Source organism: Eschrichtius robustus, chromosome 1 (assembly GCF_028021215.1).
Source record: "Eschrichtius robustus isolate mEscRob2 chromosome 1, mEscRob2.pri, whole genome shotgun sequence".
In the NCBI taxonomy this organism is placed as follows: domain Eukaryota; kingdom Metazoa; phylum Chordata; class Mammalia; order Artiodactyla; family Eschrichtiidae; genus Eschrichtius; species Eschrichtius robustus.
The window spans coordinates 41121380-41145643 of NC_090824.1; positions in this window are offsets into that span (position 1 = coordinate 41121380).

Sequence of the window (24264 nt, forward strand, 5' to 3'; positions counted from 1 at the left end):
GTGTCAGAATTTTACCACGTTTCAGTTGGTAGGTGCTTCAGCCTAAGATGTCCTGGCTTCCACCTGATGATGATAAAATTGAGTGGAGGTTATATTTTCTGTGGGTTAACTAATACATTAACTTTCACTTGAGTAGAGGCTTTACAACTTGCCTGCACATTGGAATGGCTGTGGAGCTGTTAAAAAGTTTGGATGCCAGGTCTCATCCCCAGAGATTCTGACTTAATTGGTCTGGGATACAGCCTGGGAATAAGGATTTGTTAAAGCTGCCCAAGTGATTCTAATGAGCAGCTAAGGAGAGAACCCCTGCCCTAAAGCCTAAGCTCCAGCTTAAGTCACAGAGGAGTTCCCATCTATATTGCATGAAGCAGATGGTGCCTGTACACACACACACACACACACAGAGACACTCCAGTCACCTGCTATCCTGGTAATCTTACTGAGAAGACACAAGGTTTGTGTTTGGTTAGCAAGGCGGTAGAGCGCAAGGCTGAGCGTTTCCATCTCACTGTTCGGCACCCAGAGGAGGAGCTCAAGGCATTATCACTCTCAGGTTTTTCTCTTGAGCTACAATTACAAAAGTGCCATGAGCAACAGTAGCTGCTCTCAGCATGAGAAAAGCCATCAGAGTCTCTTCACAGGCTGTGGTGAAGACAGGACATATGGACTGTGAGGTCCAGATTAGTGGCAAGAGCTGGATGGAAGAGGTGTATGTTTGCTTTGGCTGTGGGAGCCATCTTGCTTTGGTCAGAGCTAGACATGGTTCTTTTTATGGTTTATAATGGGAAGCTGTTGATACTCATTGGGGTAAATGCTACAGTGCAGAATCCAGACAATTGTGAATATAGAAATCTCTTGGTGGGGGGGGGACTCATTAGAATGCAGATTCCTGGGCCTCACCCTCTCTTCACATTCTGATTCATTAACTCTAGGACAGGGTCAAAGAGTCTGCATTGTAACAGGTGCAATAGGTGGTTTTTATGCAGATGGTCCAGGATTCACTGATGTTGGAGGACCCTAAGCAAATCGGTTGTCAATTATATTTGATACATTGAAAATATGAAGTTGCTTTTGAGTAGCATACAGTCCAGTTGCTGTTAGAGGATCTGTGTGTATGAGTGTAAGAAACAAGGACCTTATAACAGGAGATAGGGTATGATGACGGCCATACAGAGATGCAAACCAACATGTGGGCAGTGAAATGAAACAGATGTCACATTTGACTGAGAGGATCATAAACACTTCATGAAGGAGGAAGTACTGAATTGGGTTTGGAAGTATGAGTAGGAATTCTATAGGTAGCAGTGGGATAGAGCAGAGAAGAGTATTGCTGTACCAGAGACGTCAGTCATTTCCTGCCCACCCACAGTCCCTTCTAAGGGAACCTGATCCACCTACAGCCCTAGCTGACTTGGCAGTAGATCACGTGGTTTCACCTTCTGGTTGGAGTTGATTGGACCACATATATCCACTGGATTAGGGCTAGCTCACTTATAGGCTTGCCAGCTATCTGTCCCTGATGTGGCCGGGCTCACAAAACTGTGCTCTTCTCTTGGGAGTAGGGAATTAGGAAACTGAGAGACTGAGTCACTTAAAAGCAAGGTCATGACAAGGTAAATTATTTGGAGTTATTGAGAATTATTTTGGGACATAAAAACAATTCATTTTCTGGAGGATTTTAAAAATTATTATTCAGTATATTAAAGTTATACAACTGTATTAAATGAGGTTTGATTAAGTAGGACAAATATAGGAGGATACACTGATGATGGCAAGACAATTGGGAGGCCACTGTGACTGTCTAAGGAAGAATTAATTACAGCTAGCATTTATTTAGCATTTATTAGATTCCAGGCATAGTACTTGACAAGTGTGATTAATGCCAACAACAACCCTATTGGGAAAGGCCTATTATTATTTCTATTCAAAATGGGAAATGAAGCTCAGAGCAGTTAAGCAATTTGCCCAAGTTTACAGCTTATAAGTAGTGGAGGCAGAACCAGAGTCTGAACCCAATATGCCTCATTCCAGAACCTGTGCTTGGAACCACCACTTGATGCTCCCTAGATTGCAAACCGAGGGCCTCATGGCAAAGGTGACAATGGATACGGAAAGAATGACAGCAGGAGGCAGCATCCACTGCAGCACTGGCATGAGTACAACAGTGGAATGTAAGAGTGGAAACAGATGTTAGAGTTCATCTAGCACCACGGCCTCTCTATGGACAAGGCTGTAAGACCCTGAAAGGAAAACATTTCTTCCCCCATGAGCTCATCAGGCTACAAAAAAAGCTTTAACATGAAAATTAATGTCAGGGCTAAAGGAGAAGGAAGAATCAACAATACTTCTGAGGTTTGGCATCAGATTACCAAGAAAATAGAGGTTGGGGCAGACAGTAATGAGGTACTGGCAGATCATAAAGGTGGAGATGTCCCATGGACTATAGGCTAAGTTTAAAGATTCACTGAAGTCAGAGGAGAGGTTAGATCATTGGAAACACCTTAAAGAGAGAAATGAAGAGCCAGGGCAGAGTGAGGGAGGATGATAGAGAAGGAGCAGTGAGAGAGAAAGGAGGATATTCAGAAAGCCTATGGTCACTAAAGACAACATAAGAGACATTTCATGAGGGACAGGATTTAGTTTCAAATCCTGCAAAGAGCTAAGGGAGGGTGCTACTGAGAATGGGCCTTTGCATGGTGATGAGGACAGATTTCTTAGCAACAAACAATGCAAACCAACTCTGGCTAACTTAGGCAGAAAAAGGTGTATTGGAAGAATATTGGATAATTCAAGACCGGAACAGTAGAGAACCAGACTGAGAACACTGGCAGGAAACCAAAGAAACTGGGGAATCAAGGAACATGGCTGGGGTCTTGCCCAAGAAATTGTCTGGTGAAGACATTGCCACTAGCTTCCCCACTCTGAGGTATTCACTGCATTCACCAGAAACTTCAATGTCACCCCTCCTGTTATGACTAATCTCTAACTGATGTTGTGTTCTTGCTTCATGCTCTCCAAAATCAAATTTCCTTCTGCAATTTTGGCCAATCCTATTGGCCAAACCTAGATCATGTACTTACACTCTAACAGGGAGAAAGACAAGTCTGATCCTCTTCAACGTTCATAAAAGGCCAAAGAAGTCTGCATCCACCAATCCTCACGAATAGGAGAGTTATCACATATGAAGCTGTTTCTGTGCTGAATATCCTGGAATGGCCATCATATCACTTGGGACATTTGAAACCATAATTTCAAAAAAGGCTCTAGTGGCAAAGTCTGGTTAAAGAGTGAATGCATACTAAGGAAGTTTTTACTATGGGATAAACTCTTCCCCAAAAAGGGAGGGCATAGTTGAAGGAAGAAATTCTTTAGAATGGAGAAAGCCCGAGACAGTTTGTATGCAAGGGAGAAGGTATTCACAGAGAGAAAGAAGCAATATAGGTCTCATTTGCCACTGGATTTTCGGCACCTAGAATGGGAAGAATGAAGGAAGGGGAAGAAGCAAGAAGAAGAGAAAGAAAGAGAGGGCCATAAGAAACAAAGATGCACAGATTTATGAAGTCTTCCTGGGAAGAGAGAAGATGCAGTTGATGTTAGGCACATATTTGTTGGGTTGCCATCACTTGAATTTGTGACTTTCTTCAGCAGTCCCACCTCAACACTGTCAAGAATGATCAAACTTTTGACTGAGATTTTGAAGACCCTCCTCCCCTGACTCAGCACATTTTCTATTTCTTTCTCTCTTTTTTTTTCCTTCTCCTATTGATTTTACAATAGGCGCCATGGCCTGATTCTCAGTCTAGTCCAGCTCAGCCAGCAGTTCATGAACTGAGCATAACATGTGCTAATTTACTCTTACCTTATGCTGCTACTCTTTGAGTGGGACCAATAGATCTGCCCAGGTGCCATCCACATGGTCTTGGTTGGGCTTCTCCTATTCTCCAGCTCTCATTTATCAAGTCTGGCAAGGTTTAAATATATAATAGGCACTGAGGAAGAAAATGCAGCTAAGTGACCCAGGAAGAGATTACACCCAAGACTGTGTGTGCAGCACAAAGGGGAAGGGCAGACATTGGTCTCAGAAGCTCTGAACCAGATTCTCTCATGTGGTCCAAGATAATCAAGCCTAAAAAAGTACACTTGTCTCCCTAACTCATTTGCACCAAAACAATCTTAAGGCAGATTTAATTATATGACAATGAACACCAAGCACATAGAGCTTCACTCCTCTGTTGCAGTAGTCTTTTCATGTACATTTCTCATGTTCCAGTATCTTGATGTCTGATGCTCCTAGAAAGATTTCTTTAAGATCTAAAGAATAAAAGATGCCCCTAAATTTGAGAATCTCTGAGTACCCTATTAACCTAACAAATGTTCTACCAACTGTGAAATGCAATCAGGAACAATAGGAGAAGTTTAAAATGATTCCTGATAAAAGCTGAACATGACCAAAAGTTATGGCAAAGGATATAAACAAGAACCAGAGATATAAAAATATGTAGTAAAATTTAATATGTGTGTGATTTGGTTTAGCAAATATTTTTGTAAGAAATTAATACTTTGGGAGCAATCAGTTCAAGGATAATGTATAATAGAAAGAAATTGTAATGACCTAAATGTCCATCAACTGGGTTTGTTGAATAAATTATGGTACAGCAAATATAGTGGAATACTATGGAACGATTAATAAAGTTGATGGAGTGCTACATCTGTTGACACAAAGAGGTATCCACAGTATTATGCTAAGGAAAAATGCCGATGGCAGAACAGTGTGATACAATTTTGAAAAATCTGGAAGAGACCCACTACAATGTGTAGGTTGAGAAGAGAATCTCACTTCCTTCATTTTCTATGTCATTGATTTTTTAGAGTAAGCATTCATTGCTCTGACAATCAGCAGAACCACTAAAATTGTTCTACTCACAACCCCATAAAACAAAAAGAGAGAAAAAGGGTCTGCGTGAGCTAGTAAGCATTTACATAAAAGGTGAGCTACACCTTTTTTCCCTGATTTTGGAATTCAAGGTCAGCACCACTGTGGCAGTGACAAATGGGGGAAGGGTTGTTAAAGACATGATGTTCCGAGAACTTCGTTGAAGAAATTCACAGGCCTGAGGATCTGAAGAAAGTCTAAAAAGCTGTCTCCTTTTATGGTGCTGTGTGTGTATGTTTGCATGCCCTTAGACATAACTTCTCATGCATCTTTTCCAATGAACCTCAGAGCCTCTGGGTGAATGTCAAGGGTGTGGACTCTTTTTTCACATTCCCTCCCTCCCTCCCTGATCCCCAGAGGAAGTCCTCCTTTTAGAATGCTCAGCTCCACCCGGCATCAGTCCTGGGAAAACCTCAGTAGAGGAGGCCCTCCCCACATTCTCTCCACGGGACCCTCTTCCTCCTCCCAACCTCCTCTCTCACCGCCCTCTGTCACCTGAGGCTATTCTCCAACTGCCTGCTTTTGTCAACTGTGGTCTCCCACCACGTGTACCTTCCTCTCACAGCCCCCCTTCTCTCCAGGCTCCAGAGTAGCATTGCCTTTTATTCCCATCTCCCTGTGGGACCACAGCACCTCCTATTATGTCGGGGCTAGTTTCTTGGTTAGGAGCAAGTGGAATCACACCACAGTATAGATAATCCATACCCTGACAAGTATTATGTCACTAGAGCTAGTTATATCTTAGAGAGTTAACCTGGAGTAATCAATCTCTAAAAGTGGAATTTTAGCCAGAGTTACAGACTAGTTAGGAAGATATTTTAGGTGGGGGGAAGCTTGTTAGTAACAAAACAAGGACTAGAAGCCTTGTTTCCCTGTTGCCCAGTCCAGGACCCTGCTGGTAATAGTTGGCTGCCTCTTCTTGTCTCCTTTGTTAAGATTCAGCATGCTTAGCACTATTTTATAATTTAAAGAAAGTTCCATCTTTCATCACTTTAAAGGGAAACAATATATTGCTATAGAATATGCATACAAAGTTGATTTGAACAGTGTTTTTAGGCATCATGGTGTCTCAAAGGCTTATCCCATTATACTAGTATTTCCAGTTTAAAGCAAAAAATTAAGATAACATGAATCCCTGCTAAACTGTTTGACAGATAGTGAGCTCTGGAGCCAACTGCCTGGATTTAGTGAGTGTATTATATGCAACAGCTAGCTGAGCCACAGGCTGGCTTTGTGACCTTGGGCAAGTTTACTTCACCTCTCTGTGCTTCCATTTTCTCTTCCATAAAACACAGAAAGAGTACCCACCTGATAGGGTTACTGCTAGCATTAAATGAGTTGATGCATATCAAAACACTGAGAAAAGTGCCTGGCACAAGCACTCAATAGATGTTCCTTATTACAAACAGCAGTTGAAGAAATCTAAGCATAGGTTATACCTACATATATGTTTAGTTGGACGCTCGAGTCAGCAAAAAAATCTGTCAGATATATTGTTGAATATATTATATATATAAATGGTGAAAATAGTCAGGAAAACTTTTAAAAGACCAGTAATAAAATGAAGGCTTGTATTTCCAGGCAATATAGAATATAATATAATTTAATATATATAATTGTATATTTTAATATATAAATACAATTCATCAGTACAATCAATAAAACAAAGTGAAACTATGGCAACAGTAAACAGAACGATGGAACAGAATAGAAAACTTTGAAAGCAATCCCAAAACACACAAGAATTTAGTATCTGAGAAAACTGAGATTTAAAGTTTGGGAAGTAACACTTAGCCACCCAAAAAATAGTGGTGAGACAAATGGTTAACAATAAGAAAAGTTGTCAGATCTATTCTTTATAATTTACAGCAAACCCAAGTAGATTAAAGAGTTAAATGTAAAAACAAAGTGAAAATATAAAACGATAAAAACAAATATGGATGATAAAGATAACTATTAATCAGCCATTGGGATGAGAAAGGACTTAATAAGCTTGAAACAAAAGGAAGAAGTTACAAAGAAATGGTTTAATTAAAAAATTTTTCTCATTAAAATAAATATTTGGAAAAAATGTTGCATATGGGGTTAAGAGCCTTAATATATAAAGCTCATTTACAAATCAATAGGAAAATACAGTGCACAATGAAACAAACAAAAAAAATGGATAAAGGACATGGAAGGTAAATTCCCAAAAGAAGAATATTAATGGCTAATATATCAAAATTTTTTATTTGGACTAATATTTCAAGGAATATGAAAATTTTAAATGAGCTGCTATATTTCTCTTATGAAATTTTATCAAAAGTAATCAACTTTTAATAAATTATACTCCTCATTATGTGAGAAGGTTTGGGGAATAAATATTTTCAGTTACTGTTAATAGGAGTGTATTTTGCTACAAACTTTCTTCAGAGCATTTAAGTGATGTGTCAAAGGCCTTAAAAATGCTTATACCCTTTAAACAGTAATTCTACTTCTTAAAATTATCTGAGGGAACTTAGATTGGTCTAAAGAATCAAGATAACTCTCCCAGGGACTTCCCTGGTGGTCCACTGGGTAAGACTCCATGCTCCCAATGCAGGGGGCCTGGGTGAAATCCCTGGTTGGGGAACTAGATCCCACATGCATGCCGCAACTAAAAGTTCACATGATGCAATGAAGATCCTGCGTGCCACAACTAAGACCCGGCACAGCCAAAAAAAAAAAGATAACTCTCCCATGCTAATGAATATATGTTCCCAAAAGAACCTGACTCCATATTTTGAGACACATTTGTATTTGAGAATAAAGACAATGAGCAGATTGTCTTGAAAAAAAATTTATCTGAGGGAAATAATCAGAGATGTGGCCAAAGGTTTATCTGCAAACATACTCATTGAACATTTCTCACAATAGACTAAAAAAGACAAACCAAGGGATTGAGTAAATAGATTGTGGTTTTTCCATATGAGAGGATAATATGCAGCCATTAAAAATAATGTTTTAGGAGACTGTATAATCATATGGAAAACTGCTCACAGTATATTAAGTTAAAACACTGGCTTAATAAAAAGGAACGAAACTGAGTTATTTGTAGTGAGGTGGATGGACCTAGAGACTGTCATACGGAGTGAAGTAAGTCAGAAAGAGAAAAACAAATACCCTATGCTAACACATATATATGGAATCTAAAAAAGGAAAAGAAAAGAAAAGAAAAAAAAATGATCAGAAGAACCTAGGGGCAAGATGGGAATAAAGATGCAGACCTACTAGAGAATGGACTTGAGGATACGGAGAGGGGGAAGGGTAAGCTGGGACAAAGTGAGACAGTGGCATGGACATATATACACTACCAAACGTAAAATAGCTAGTGGGAAGCAGCTGCATAGCACAGGGAGATCAGCTCGGTGCTTTGTGACCACCTAGAGGGGTGGGATGGGGAGGGTGGGAGGGAGGGAGATGCAAGAGGGAGGAGATATGGGGACATATGTATATGTATAGCTGATTCACTTCGTTGTGGAGCAGAAACTAACACACCATTGTGAAGCAATTATACTCCAACAAAGATGTTAAAAAACATAACAAAACAAAAAAATAACACTGGCTTATAAAAAGTTTAATACTGATGTTTTTTACCGTTTTTTTTTTTTTTTTTTTTTTTTGGTCGCCCAGAGCAGCATGTGGCATCTTAGTTCCCCAACCAGAGATTAAACCTGTGCCCCCTGCATTGGGAGCGCAGAGTCTTAACCACTGGACTGCCAGGGAAGTCCCAATACTGGTGTTTTTTAATACTGATATTTTTAATATAAGCTTTAAAGAGGCTAGAAGGATATACTTTAGAGTCTTAATAGTGGTTTTTTTTTAAGTGATGAAACTGAGAATTATTTTATTTTTCTTCTTTTTCCTTTTTCTTTATTTTCTATATTTTCCACAGAGAGCACCTATTTTTATTTTAGCTGAAATGTTAGTTGAGATAAGTGTATTCTCATATGCAATTATCACAACCAGGATATCGACACTGATATAATCCATGGATCTTGTGCAGACTTCTTTTGTTTTTGTTTTTTTTTAAAGTATTTTTGGTTTTTTTGTTTGTTTGTTTTGTTTTTTGTTCGCACCATGCAGCTTGTGGGATCTTGGTGCCCTGGCAGTGAAAGGGCTGAGTCCTGGACCGCCAGGGAATTCCCTGAATTTCTTACTTTATTGTACTCATTTGTGTGTGTGTGTTTAGTTCTATATAATTTTTATCACACCTGTAGGTTCATGTATCCACCATCACAAGCAAAATACAGAACAGTAAGTAAGAAGCATCCCTCCTGTTTTCTTTTATACCCACAACTACCTCCCTAGTCTCCCACCCACCCTCCTGATCCCTAACCCTGAAAACCACTATTATGTTCTCCATTTCTAAAATGTTATATTAAATAAGTTAAATAAATGTTTAAATTTGTTAAATAATTTAAAACATGGAATGTTAAATAAATGGAATGTTAAAAGATCAAAATGTTAAAAATATGTATTAAGTATTGGAATGTCAAATGTTAACATTTAAATGTTAGATAAATAGAATCATACTGTATGTAAACTTTTAGGACTGGTTTTTTTTTTTTTTTTTTTTCACTCAGCATAACTCCCTAGAAATTACTCCAAGTTGTCACATGTATCGGTAGTTTTTCTCTTTTTTTTTGCTGAGTAGTATTTCATGGTATGGCTGTGTCACAGTTTGTCAAATCATCCAACCACTGAAGGACTTTTGGAGCTATTATGGATAATGCTCCTGTGAACATTTGTGTACAGGTTTTCATTTAGACATAAATTCTCATTTCTCTGGGGTAAATACCCAAGAATAGAATTGCTACATCTTAAGGTATTTGTGTGTTTACTTCTCTGAAAAACTACTAAACTGTTTTCCAGAGGGCTGTGACATTTTACATTCTTACCAGCAGTGTGAGAGTGATTCAGCTTCTCTGCATTCCTCGCCAGCATTTAGTGTTGTAACAACCTTTTATTTTCACCATTCTGATAGGTGTATAGTAATAGCTCATTGTGGTTTTACTTGGAATTTCCTTAATAGCTAATGATGGTGAACATCTTTTGATGTCCTTATTTACCATCTTCAGTGAAATATCTGTTCATGACTTTGACCCATTTTCTAATTGGATATTATTGGGGGATATTTTCAGTGTTGAGTTTTTATTTTTATATATTCTAGATACAAGTCTTTGCTGGATATGTGTTTTGCAAATATTCTCTCTCAGTCTGTAGTTTGTTTAACCTATTCACATGGTCTGTCACAGAGTGAAGTTTCCTTTTTTCTTTTCCTTATGTATTTCTAATTGATTTTAAAACCTGTCCAAAGAGCATTTGAGAAACTGGGTATTTTTGACAATGCTAGTATAAGATTGCTGGGTTATATATAAAACTAGTTAATGTCCAAAAGGTCATACTATAACCTTTGGGATTATCTGTTCCACCGGACAGATATTATTTGTATCTCTACCAGATATATAAATTCACCTCCACTTCAACAGAGCTGTAAATAGCCCAGACAACAGAAAGTCGAGCTCAGCACTGTATTGCAAGAGCACTGAGTAACATCTTTTGTTTCTTTCCAAGTTGAACAATGTGCCAGGAACACAAAACTAAACTACAGCCAGTGAGAATCTTCAGGTCTTGCACTTTATTTTATTTTATTTTTTTAAACAAATTTATTGGAGTATAATTGCTTTACAATGGTGTGTTAGTTTCTGCTATATAACAAAGTGAATCAGTTATACATATACATATATCACCCTATCTCCTCCCTCTTGCGTCTCCCTCCCACCCTCCCTATCCCACCCCTGTAGGTGGTCACAAAGAACCAAGCTGATCTCCCTGTGCTATGCGGCTGCTTCCCACTAGCTATGTATTTTACATTTGGTAGTATATATAAGTCCATGCTACTTTCTCACTTTGTCCCAGCTTACCCTTCCCCCTCTGCGTGTCCTCAAGTACATTCTATACATCTGCGTCTTTATTCCTGTCCTGCCCCTAGGTTCTTCATAAACATTTTTTTTTTTTTTTAGATTCCATATGTATGTGTTAGCATCTGGTATTTGTTTTTCTCTTTCTGACTTACTTCACTCTGTATGACAGACTCTAGGTCCATCCACCTTACTACAAATAACTCAATTTCGTTTCTTTTTATGGTTGAGTAATATTGCATTGTATATATGTGCCACATCTTCTTTATCCATTCATCTGTTGATGGACACTTAGGTTGCTTCCATGTCCTGGCTATTGTAAATAGAGCTGCAATGAACATTGTGGTACATGACTCTTTTTGAATTATGGTTTTCTCAGGGTATATGCCCAGTAGTGGGATTGCTGGGTCGTATGGTAGTTCTACTTTTAGCTTTTTAAGGAACCTCCATACTTTTCTCAATAGTGGCTGTATCAATTTACATTCCCACCAGCAGTTCAAGAGGGTTCCCTTTCCTCCACACCCTCTCCAGCATTTATTGTTTGTAGATTTTTTGATGGTTTCTGCCCATTTTTGGATTGGGTTGTTTGTTTTTTTGATATGGAGCTGCATGAGCTGCTTGTGTATTTTGGAGATCAATCCTTTGTCAGTTGCTTCATTTGCAAATATTTTCTCCCATTCTGAGGGTTGTCTTTTCGTCTTGTTTATGGTTTCCTTTACTGTGCAAAAGCTTTTAAGTTTCATTAGGTCCCATTTATTTTTGTTTTTATTTCCATTTCTCTAGGAGGTGGGTCAAAAAGGATCTTGCTGTGATTTATGTCATAGACTGTTCTGCCTATGTTTTCCTCTAAGAGTTTGATGGTGTCTGGCCTTACATTTAGGTCTTTAATCCATTTTGAGTTTATTTTTGTGTATGGTGTTAGGGAATGTTCTAATTTCATTCTTTTACATGTAGCTGTCCAGTTTTCCCAGCACCACTTATTGAAGAGGCTGTCTTTTCTCCATTGTATATTCTTGACTCCTTTATCAAAGATAAGGTGACCATATGTGCATGGGTTTATCTCTGGGCTTTCTATCCTGTTCCATTGATCTGTATTTCTGTTTTTGTGTGAGTACCATACTGTCTTGGTTACTGTAGCTTTGTAATATAGTCTGAAGTCAGAGAGCCCGATTCCTCCAGGTCCATTTTTCTTTCTCAAGATTGTTGTGGATATTCGGGGTCTTTTGTGTGTCCATACAAATTGTGAAATTTCTTGTTCTAGTTCTGTGAAAAATGCCAGTGGTAGTTTGATAGGGATTGCATTGAACCTGTAGATTGCTTTGGGTAGTATAGTCATTTTCACAATGTTGATTCTTCTAATCCAAGAACATGGTATATCTCTCCATCTGTTTGTATCATCTTTAATTTCTTTCAACAGTGTTTTATGCTTTTCTAAATACAGGTCTTTTGTCTCCTTAGGTAAGTTTATTCCTAGGTTTTTTTTTCAATTCTTTCAGATTTTTTTCATTAGTGTATAGGAATGCAAGAGATTTCTGTACATTAATTTTGTATCCTGCTACTTTACCAAATTCATTGATTAGCTCTAATAGTTTTCTGGTAGCATCTTTAGGATCCTCTATGTATAGTATCATGTCACCTGCAAACGGTGACAGTTTTACTTCTTCTTTTCCAATTTGGATTCCTTTTATTTCTTTGTCTTCTCTGACTCCCATGGCTAAAACTTCCAAAACTATGTTGAATAATAGTGGTGATACTGGGCAACCTTGTTCTGTTCCTGATCTTAGAGGAAATGGTTTCAATTTTTCACCATTGAGAATGATGTTGGCTGTGGGTTTGTCATATATGACCTTTATTATGTTGAGGTAAGTTCCCTCTATGCCCACTTTCTGGAGAGTTTTTATCATAAATGGGTGTTGAATTTTATCTAAAGCTTTTTCTGCATCTATTGAGATGATCATATGGTTTTTATCCTTCAATTTGTTAATGTGGTGTATCACATTGATTGATTTGCGTATATTGAAGAATCCTTGCATTCCTGGGATAAACCCCACTTGATCATGGTGCATGATCTTTTAATGTGCTGTTGGATTCTGTTTGCTAGTGTTTTGTTGAGGATTTTTGCATCTATGTTCATCAGTGATATTGGCTTGTAGTTTTCTTTTTGTGTGACAACTTTGGTTTTGGTATCAGGGTGATGGTGGCCTCATACAATGAGTTTGGGAGTGTTCCTCCCTCTGCTATATTTTGGAAGAGTTTGAGAAGGATAAGTGTTAGTTCTTCTCTAAATATTTGATAGAATTTGCCTGTGAAGCTGGTCCTGGGCTTTTGTTTGTTGGAAGATTTTTAATCACAGTTTCAATTTCAGTGCTTGTGGTTGGTCTGCTTATATTTTCTCTTTCTTCCTGGTTCAGTCTCGGAAGGTTGTGCTTTTCTAAGCATTTGTCCATTTCTTCCAGGTTTTCCACTTTATTGGCATACAGTTGCGTGTAGTAATCCCACATGATTCTTTGTATTTCTGCAGTATCAGTTGTTACCTCTCCTTTTTCATTTCTAATTCTGTTGATTTGAGTCTTCTCCCTTTTTTTCTTGATGAGCATTGCTAATGCTTTGTCAATTTTGTTTATCTTCTCAAAGAACCAGTTTTTAGTTTTATTGATCTATTTATTATCTATTTATTGATCTATTGTGTCCTTCATTTCTTTTTCATTTATATCTGATCTGATCTTTATGATTTCTTTCCTTCTGCTAACTTTGAGGTTTTTTTATCTTCTTTCTCTAATTGCTTTAGGTGTAAGGTTAGGTTGTTTATTTGAGATGTTTCTTGTTTCTTGAGGTAGGATTGTATTGCTATAAACTTCCCTCTTAGAACTGCTTTTGCTGCATCCAATAGGTTTCGGGTCATTGTGTTTTCCACATTTGTTTCTAGGTATTTTTTGATTTCCTCTTTGATTTCTTCAGTGATCTCTTTGTTATTTAGTAGTGTATTGTTTAGCCTCCATGTGTTTGTATTTTTTACAGAAACTTTCCTGTAATTGATACCTAGTCTCATAGCATTGTGGTCGGAAAAGATACTTGATATTATTTCAATTTTCTTAAATTTACTATGGCTTGATTTGTGATCCATGATATGATCTATCCTGGAGAATGTTCCATGAACACTTGAGAAGAAAGTGTATTCTGTTGTTTTTGGATGGAACATCTTATAAACATCAATTAAGTCCATCTTGTTTAATGTATAATTTAAAGCTTGTGTTTCCTTATTTATTTTCATTTTGGATGATCTGTCCACTGGTGAAAGTGGGGTGTTAAAGTCCCCTACTATGATTGTGTTACTGTCGATTTCCCCTTTTATGGCTGTTAGCATTTGCCTTATGTATTGAGGTGCTCCTATGCTGGGTGCATAAATATTTACAATTGTTATATCTTCTTCTTGGATTGTTCCCTTGATCATTATGTAGTGTCCTTCTTTGTCTCTTGTAATAGTCTTTATTTTAAAGTCTATTTTGTCTGATATGAGAATTGCTACTCCAGCTTTCTTTTGATTTCCATTTGCATGGAATATCTTTTTCCATCCCCTCACTTTCAGTCTTTATGTGTCCCTAGGTCTGAAGTGGGTCTCTTGTAGACAGCATATATATATGGATCTTGTTTCTGTATCCATTCAGCCAGTCTATGTCTTTTGGTTGGAGCATTTAATCCATTTACGTTTAAGGTAACTATCGATATACATGTTCCTATTACCATTTTCTTAATTGTTTTGCGTTTGTTACTGTAGGGCTTTTCCTTCACTTGTGCTTCCTGCCTAGAGAAGTTCCTTCAGCATTTTTTGTAGAGCTGGTTTCGTGGTGCTGAATTCTCATAACTTTTTCTTGCCTGTAAAGGTTTTAATTTCTCCATTGAATCTGAATGAGATCTTTGCTGGGTAGAGTAATCTTGGTTGTAGGTTTTTCCCTTTCATCACTTTAAATATGTCCTGCCACTCCCTTCTGGCTTGCAGAGTTTCGCTGAAAGATCAGCTGTTAACCTTATGGAGATTCCCTTGTGTGTTATCTGTTGCTTTTCCCTTGCTGCTTTTAATATTTTTTCTTTGTATTTAATTTTTGGTAGTTTGATTAATATGTGTCTTGGCGTGTTTCTCCTTGGATTTATCCTGTATGGGACTCTCTGTGCTTCCTGGACTTGCTTGACTATTTCCTTTCCCATGTTAGGGACATTTTCAACTATAATCTCTTTAAATATTTTCTCAGTCCCTTTCTTTTCCTCTTCTTCTTCTGGGACCCCTATAATTCGAATGCTGGTGTGTTTAATGTTGTCCCAGAAGTCTCTGAGATTTTCCTCAATTCTTTTCATTCTTTTTCTTTATTCTGCTCTTGGTAGTTATTTCCACTCTTTTATCTTCCAGGTCACTTATCCGTTCTTCTGCCTCAGTTATTCTGCTATTGATTCCTTCTAGAGAATTTTTAATTTCATTTATTGTGTTGTTCATCATTGTTTGTTTGCTCTTTAGTTCTTCTAGTTCCTTGCTAATCGTTTCTTTTATTTTCTCCATTCTATTTTCAAGATTTTGGATCATCTTCACTATGATTACTCTGAATTCTTTTTCAGGTAGACTGCCTATTTCCTCTTCATTTGTTAGGTCTGGTGGGTTTTTGCCTTGCTCCTTCATCTGCTGTGTGTTTCTCTGTCTTCTCATTTTGCTTAACTTACTTTGTTTGGGGTCTTTTCGCAGGCTGCATGTTCATAGTTCCCGTTTTTTTTGGTGTCTGCCCCTAGTGGGTGAGGTTGGTTCAGTGGCTTGTGTAGGCTTCCTGGTGGAGGGGACTGGTGCCTATGTTCTGGTGGGTGGGGCTGGATCTTGCTTTTCTGGTGGGCAGGGCCGCATCAGGTTGTGTGTTTTGGGGTGTCTGTAAACTTAGTATGATTTTAGGCAGCCTCTCTGCTAATCGGTGGGGTTGTGTTCCTGTCTTGCTAGTTGTTTGGCATGGGGCATCCAGCAGTGGAGCTTGTTGGCCGTTGAGTAGCTGGGTCTTAGCATTGAGATGGAGATCTCTGGGAGCGCTCTCGCCAATTGATATTATGTGGGGCCAGGAGGTGTCTGTTGGTCCAATGTCCTGAACTTGGCTCTCCCACTTCAGAGGCTCAGGCCTGACACCAGGCCGGAGCACCAAGACCCTGTCAGCCACATGGCTCAGAAGAAGAGGGAGAAAAAAGAAAAACAAAAAAAATTTTTAAGTAAATAAAATTAAAGAGGAGTCAAGATAGCGGTGTGAGAGGATACGGAGTTAGCATCTCCCCACATCTAGGGCACCTTCTGGCTGCTGGTGGCCGACTCAGACGCCCAAGGAGAAGGGAGGAACTCCAAAGTGAACTGGTAGGATGTAGGGGGACTGAGGGAGGAGGAGAAGTGGAGGCCAGACAGGATTGACACCCCTGAGGTCAGGGAGATCAGGAACGGCAGTCGGGAGGGACACTCGGGGAGGAGCGGAAGAGGAGTGGAGGGCAATTGCCCCACCCACTCAGGCACGGGGAGCCTGCTGAGCTCCCAGGCCAATACCATGCCCTCCAAAGTCCCCTCCGCGTGGGTCCTTGGGGGCATAGGAGGGAGGCCGGGGAGATTAGGAGAGGCAGGCGAGAGGAGCCCTCCCAGACCAGAGGAGCAGGAGAAGAGAGGAGGGCGTTTGTCCCACCCACTCGAGTCCTGGAAGCCTGCTGGCCTCCCAGGTGAGGTCCCCTGCCCTCTGATACCAGGGGTGGAGGGCATGCCTGGGTCCCATCTTTTCCTTGAGCCTGAGCCCCACCCCCCACATCCCCCAGGGCCTTTTCCAGCCCTGTGGGTCCTGAGCATTGGCCCCGCCCACCACCCAAACTTTGCCCTTGCTTAGGCCCTGCCCTCCACAGCCAAGGCCTTTTGCCCCCACCTTTTTTTTTTTTTTCTTTTCCCTCCTCCTCTTTTTTACTACTGTGATACTGACGTCCCTTCTGGTTGTTGATTCATCTATATTTTAATTTTTATATTCTTCCTAACATATCTGTTAGTTTCCTAGTCTAATTTTATTTTTCACTTTGTTATTGTTCTCTCTCTTTTTTTTTTTTGCCACCTCATGCAGCTTGTGGGATCTTGGTTCACGAGCCTGGGGTCGGGCCAAAGCTCCTGTGGTGGGAGCTCTGAGTCTGGACCACTGGACTAACAGAGAACCTCAGACCCCAGGGAATATTCAGCAGAGTGAGGCCTCACGGAGTTCTTCATCTCAGCACTAAGACCCAGCTCTACCCAATAGCCTACAAACTCCACTGTTGGAAGCCTCAGGCCAAACAACCAGTAAGACAGGAACAGACTCCCACTCATTGAAAAAAGAAAAAGAGAGATGGCAAAAAATATGTCACAGATGAAGGAGCAAGGTAAAAACCTACAAGACCAAATAAATGAAGATGAAATAGGCAATCTACGTGAAAAAGCATTCAGAGTAATTATAGTAAAGATGATCCAGAATCTCAGATATAGAAATGGAGGCACGGATTGAGAAAATACAAGAAATGTTTAACAAAGATCTAGAAGAACTAAAGAACAAACAAACAGAGATGAACAGCACAATAACTGAAATGAAAAATACACAAGAAGGAATCAATAACAGAATAACTGAGGAAGAAGAACGAATAAGTTAAAATGGTGGAAATAACTGCCAAGGACCAGAATAAAGAAAAAAGAATGAAAAGAATTGAGGACAGTCTCAGAGACCTCTGGGACAACAATAAATGCACCAAAATTCGAATTATAGGAGTCCCAGAAGAAGAAGAGAAAATATTTGAAGAGATTATAGTTGAAAACGTCCCTAACATGGGAATGAAAATAGTCAATCAAGTCCAGGAAGCACAGAGAATCCCATACAGGATAAACCCTAGGAAAAACACACCAAGACACGTATTAATCAAACTAACAAAAATTAAATTTAAAGAAAAAATATTAAAAGCTGCAAGGGAAAAACAAAAAATAACATACAAAGGAATCCCCATAGGTTATCAGCTGATTTTTCAGCGGAAACTCTGCAGGCCAGAAGGGAGTGGCAGGATATACTTAAGGTGATGAAAGAGAAAATCCTACAACCAAGATTACTCTAGCCAGCAAGGATCTCATTCAGATTCGATGGAGAAGTCAAAAGCTTTTCAGCAAGCAAAAGCTAAGAGAATTCAGCACCACCAAACCAGCTCTACAACAAATGGTAAAGAAACTTCTCTAAGTGGGAAACACAAGAGAAGAAAAAGACCCACAGAAACAAACCCAAAACAATTAAGAAAATGGGAATAGGAACATACATATCGTTAATAACCTTGAATGTAAATGGATTAAATGCCCCAACCAAAAGACACAGACTGGCTGAATGGATACAAAAACAAGACCCATATATAGGCTGTCTACAAGAGACCCACTTCAGACCTAGGGACACATACAGACTGAAAGTGAAGGGATGGAAAAAGATATTCCATGCAAATGGAAATCAAAAGAAAGCTGGAGTAGCAATACTCGTATCAGATAATATAGACTTTAAAATAAAAACTGTTACAAGAGACAAGGAAGGACACTACATAATGATCAAAGGATCAATCCAAGAAGAAGATATAACAATTATAAATGTTTAAGCACCCAATATAGGGGCACATCAATACATAAGGCAAATGCTAACAACCATGAAAGGAGAAATTGACAGTAACACAATAATAGTAGCGGACTTTAACACCCCATTTTCACCAATGGACAGATCATCCACAGAGAAAATAAATAAGGAAACACAAGCTTTAAATTACACAATAGACCAGAAATATCTAATTGATATTTATAGGACATTCCACCCAAAAGTGGCAGAATACACTTTCTTCTCAAGTGCACATGGAACATTCTCCAGGATAGATCACATCTTGGGTCACAAATGAAGCCCCAGAAAATATAAGAAAATTGAAATCGTATCAAGCATCTTTTCCGACCACAGTGCTATGAGATTGGAAACTAATTACAGGAAAAAAACTGTAAAACACACAAACACAGGGAGGCTAAACAGTACGCTACTAAATAACAAAGAGATCACTGAAGAAATCAAAAAAGAAATTAAAAACTACATAGAAACAAATGACAATGAAAACACGACGACCCAAAACCTATGGGATGCAGTGAAAGCAAATTTAAGAGTGAAGTTTATAGCAATACAATCTCACCTTAAGAAACACGAAAAATCTCAAATAAACAATCTAACCCTATGCCTAAAACAACTCGAGAAAGAAGAACAAAGAAAACCCAAAGTCAGTAGAAGGAAAGAAATCATAAAGATCAGAGCAGAAATAAATAAAATAGAAATGAAGAAAACAGTAGGAAAGATCAATAAAACTAAAAGCTGGTTCTTTGAGAACATAAACAAAATTGATAAAGCCTTAGCCAGACTCATCAAGAAAAAAAGGGAGAGGATGCAAATCAATACAATTAGAAATGAAAAGGGAGAAATCCCAAATGACACTGAAGAAATAAAAAGGATTATAAGAGACTACTACAAACAACTATATGCCAATAAAATGTACAACCATGAAGAAATGGACAAATTCTTGGAAAGGTACAATTTTCCAAGACAGAACCAGGAAGAATTAGAAAATATAAACAGACCTATCACAAGTAATGAAATTGAAACTGTAATTAAAAATCTTTCAGCAACAAAAGTCCAGGACCAGGTGGCTTCACAGGCGAATTCTATCAAACACATAAAGAAGAGCTCACACCCATCCTTTTCAAACTCTTCCAAAAAATTGCAGGAGAAACACTCCCAAATTCATTCTACAAAGCTACCACCACTCTGATACCAAAACCAGAAAAAGATCACAAAAAAAGAAAATTATAGACAAATATCACTGATGAACATAGATGCAAAAAATCCTCAACAAAATACTAGCAAACAGAATCCAACAACACATTAAAAGGATCATACACCACGACCAAGTGGGATTTATCCCAGGGATGCAAGGATTCTTTAATATGCACAAATCAATCAATGTGATATGCCATATTAACAAAATGAAGGATAAAAACCATATGATCATCTCAATAGATGCAGAAAAAGCTTTTGACAAAATTCAACACCCATTTATGATAAAAACTCTCCAGAAAGTGGGCATAGAGGGAACCTACCTCAACATAATAAAGGCCATATATGACAAACCTACAGCAAGCATCATACTCAATGGTGAAAAACTGAAAGCATTTCCACTAAGATCAGAATCAAGACAAGGAGGTCCACTCTCGCCACTCTTATTCAACATAGTTTTGGAAGTCCTAGTCACAGCAATCAGAGAAGAAAAAGAAATAAAAGGAACCCAAATTGGAAAAGAAGTAAAACTGTCACTGTTTGCTGATGACATGATATTGTACATAGAAAATCCTAAACATGCCACCAGAAAACTACTAGAGCTAATCAATGAATTTGGTAAGGTTGCAGGACACAAAATTAATGCACAGAAATCTCTGGCATTCTTATACACCAACAACGAAAAATCAGAAAGAGAATTTAAGGAAACACTCCCATTTACCATTGCAACAAAAAAAATAAAATACCTAGGAATAAACCTGCCTCAGGAGGCAAAATACTTCTACTCAGAAAACTATAAAACACTGATGAAAGAAATCAAAGATGACATAAACAGATGGAGAAATATACCATGTTCTTGGATTGGAAGAATCAATATTGTGAAAATGACTATACTACCCAAAGCAATCTACAGATTCAATGCAATCCCTATCAAACTACCAATGGCATTCTTCACAGAATTAGAACAAAAAATCTTACAATTCGTATGGAAACACAAAAGACCCCGAATAGACAAAGCAATCTTGAGAAAGAAAAACAGAGTTGGAGGAATCAGGCTTCCCGAGTTCAAACCATACCACAAAGCTACAGTAATCAAGACAGTATGGTACTGGCACCAAAACAGAAATATAGATCAATGGAACAGGATAGAAAGCCCAGAGATAAACCCACGCACATATGGGCACCTAATTTATGACAAAGGAGGCAAGAACATACAATGTAGAAAAGACAGCCTCTTCAATAAGTGGTGCTGGGAAAACTGGACAGCTACATGTAAAAGAATGAAATTAGAACACTCCCTAACACCATACACAAAAGTAAACTCCAAATGGATTAAAGACATAAATGTAAGACCAGACACTATAAAACCCTTAGAGGAAAACATAGGAAAAACACTCTTTGACATAAACCACAGTAAGATCTTTTTTGACCCACCTCCTAGAGTAACAGAAATAAAAACAAAAATAAACAAATGGGACCTAATGAAACTTAAAAGCTTTTGCACAGCAAAGGAAACCATAAGCAAGACAAAAAGACAACCCTCAGAATGGGTGAAAATATTTGTAAATGAAACAACAGGAAAGGATTAATCTCCAAAATATACAAACAGCTCATGGAGCTCAATATCCAAAAAACAAACAATCCAGTAAAAAATGGGCAGAAGACCTAAATAGACATTTCACCAAGGAAGACATACAGCTGGCCAAGAGGCACATGAAAATATGCTCAACATCACTAATTATTAGAGAAATGCAAATCAAAACTACAATGTGGTATCACCTCACACCAGTCAGAATGGCTGTTATCAAAAAATCTAGAAACAATAAATGCTGGAAAGGGTGTGGTGAACAGGGGACCCTCCTGCACTATTGGTGGGAATGTAAATTGATACAACCACTATGGAAAACAGTATGGAGGTTCCTTTAAAAACTGAAAATAGAACTACCATATGACCCAGCAATCTAACTACTGGGCATATACCCAGAGAAAACCATAATTCAAAAAGAGACATGTACCACAATATTCAATACAGCACTATCAACAATAGCCAGGACATGGAAACAACCTAGGTATCCATCGACAGATGAATGGATAAAGAAGATGTGGCACATATATACAATGGAATATTACTCAGCCATAAAAAGAAATGAAATTGAGTTATTTGTAGTGAGGTGGATGGAGCCAGAGTCTGTGATACAGAGTAAAGTAAGTCAGAGAAAAACAAATACCGTATGCTAACACATATATATGGAATCTAAAAAAAAAAAAAAGGTTCTCATGAACCTAGTTGCAGGGCAGGAATAAAGAGGTAGACATAGAAAATGGACTTGAGGACATGGGGTGGGAGGGTGAAGCTGGGGTGAAGTGAGAGTAGCATCAACATATATACACTACCAAATGTGAAATAGTTGGCTGGTGGGAAGCAGCAGCATAGCAGAGGAAGATCAGCTTGGTGCTTTGCGATGACCTAGAGGGGTGGGATAGGGAGGATGGGAGGGAGGCTCAAGAGGGAGGGGATATGGGGACATGTGTATGCATATGGCTGATTCGCTTTGTTGTGCAACAGAAACTAGCACAGTATTGTGAAGCAATTATACTCCAATAAAGATCGATTAAAATTTTTTTTTAATTTTAAAAAAGCATTAAAATTTAAAAAAAATTTTTTTAAAGGAAAAAAGAAGAGAACAACCAAACCAATAAACAAATCCACCAATGATAACAAGTGCTAAAAACTAAACTAAGATTAACATAAAAATCAGAAACTAATCAGTCACAGACAGCAAACCCCAAATCTACCATTGCTCCCAAAGTCCACCGCCTCAATTTTGGGACGATTCGTTGTCTGTTCAGGTATTCCACAGATGCAGGGTACATCAAGTTGATTGTGGGGATTTAATCCGCTGCTCCTGAGGCTGCACAGAGAAATTTCCCTTTCTCTTCTTTCTTCGCACAGCTCCTAAGGTTCAGTTTTGGTTGGCCACACCTCTGTGTGTAGGTCACCCTCAGGCATCTCTTCCCCACCCAGACAGGAGGGGTGTAAAGCCACGGCTGATTAGGGCACTCTTGCTCACTCAGGCCGGGGGCAGGGAGGGGTATGGTAGTCATAACTGGAATGCGGGGCAAGCCTGCGGTGGCAGAGGCTAGTGTGACATTGCACCAGCCTGAGGTCCACCGTGTGTTCTCCCAGGGAAGTTGTCTCTGGATCATGGGACCCTGGCAGTGGTGGGCTGCACAGGCTCCCGGGAGGGGGGGTGTGTGGATAGTGACCTGCACTTGCACACAGGATTCTTGGTGGCAGCAGCAGCATTAGTGTTTCATGCCCATCTCTGAGGTCCGAGCTGATAGCTGCAGCTTGCGCCCGTCTCTGGAGCTTCAGGTGTTGCTCTGCCTTCTGTGGGCACAAGGGGAAGCAATCCCCTCTCCTCGCACACCCTGAAACAATGGTCTCTTGCCTCTTAGGCAGGTCCAGACTTTTTCCCGGACTCCCTCCCGGCTAGCTGTGGCGTACTAGCTCCCTTCAGGCTGTGTTCATGCAGCCAACCCCAGTCCTCTCCCTGGAATCTGACCTCCGAAGCCCGAGCCTCAGCTCCCAGCCCCCACCTGCTCAGGGCTTCCTAGTGCGTGGAAACTTTTCCTCCTTCACACTTCCCTCCCTGAGGTGCAGTTCTTTTGTCTCTGTTTTTTCTTTTTTCTTTTGCCCTACCCAGGTACGTGGGGGATTTTCTTGCCTTTTGGGAGGTCTGAGGTCTTTTGCCAGCTTTCAGTAGGTGGTCTGTAGGAGTTGTTCCACATGTATTTTTGATGTATTTGTGGGGAGGAAGGTGATCTCTGTCTTACACCTCCGCCATCTTGAAGATCCCTCACGTCTTGCACTTCAAATGATCTATTTCAAATGCACAGGTAATCGATACAAACTTGGGGTTCTTGGCAGATTGTTTAGCTTAGGGCAGACCATCCAGTTGATGCTGACCAATCAACGAATAAATTGCTAAGTATTTGCTTTCCAAGTCAGTTTGAGGAAGGCTTAATAAGCTTCCCTTAAATCTTCCAGGGCAACAGTTTATAATGAGGGCAGTGAGTCAGGTGTCCACACTGGTCATGGCAAAATGTAGTGACAACTCCCTACTGCTTACTACTCCATCATTCTAGGTTCCATTTAAAATTGTTGGAATCCTGTCTCCAGGCTAGCAGTCCCTGAGATGTTTTCCCCTTCATCTCAGAGCACTTTCATGGGCCAGAAAGCCCTATGGGGATTGGCCAGTTAGAACACATGCCTGGGTTCATGACTCTTCATGACAGCGATGGATAACCCTAATTCAGATCCAGAAGCTGCAACCTCAACTTCTCTGTTGTCCGGAGACGGCGGTGGCATGAACTAAAAGAGGACTCCTTCTCCTGGGGCACCAACCTTCAGGACCTGCAGAGGGCTCTCATTTCCACTGTTTGGAGCCTTTCAAACGCACAATTCCTGGTGGTCTATCTAATACCTTGTTTGCGGAATTCAAAAGCTTACATTTATTCATTAAGTAGTGTTTCTGAGCCATGCTCC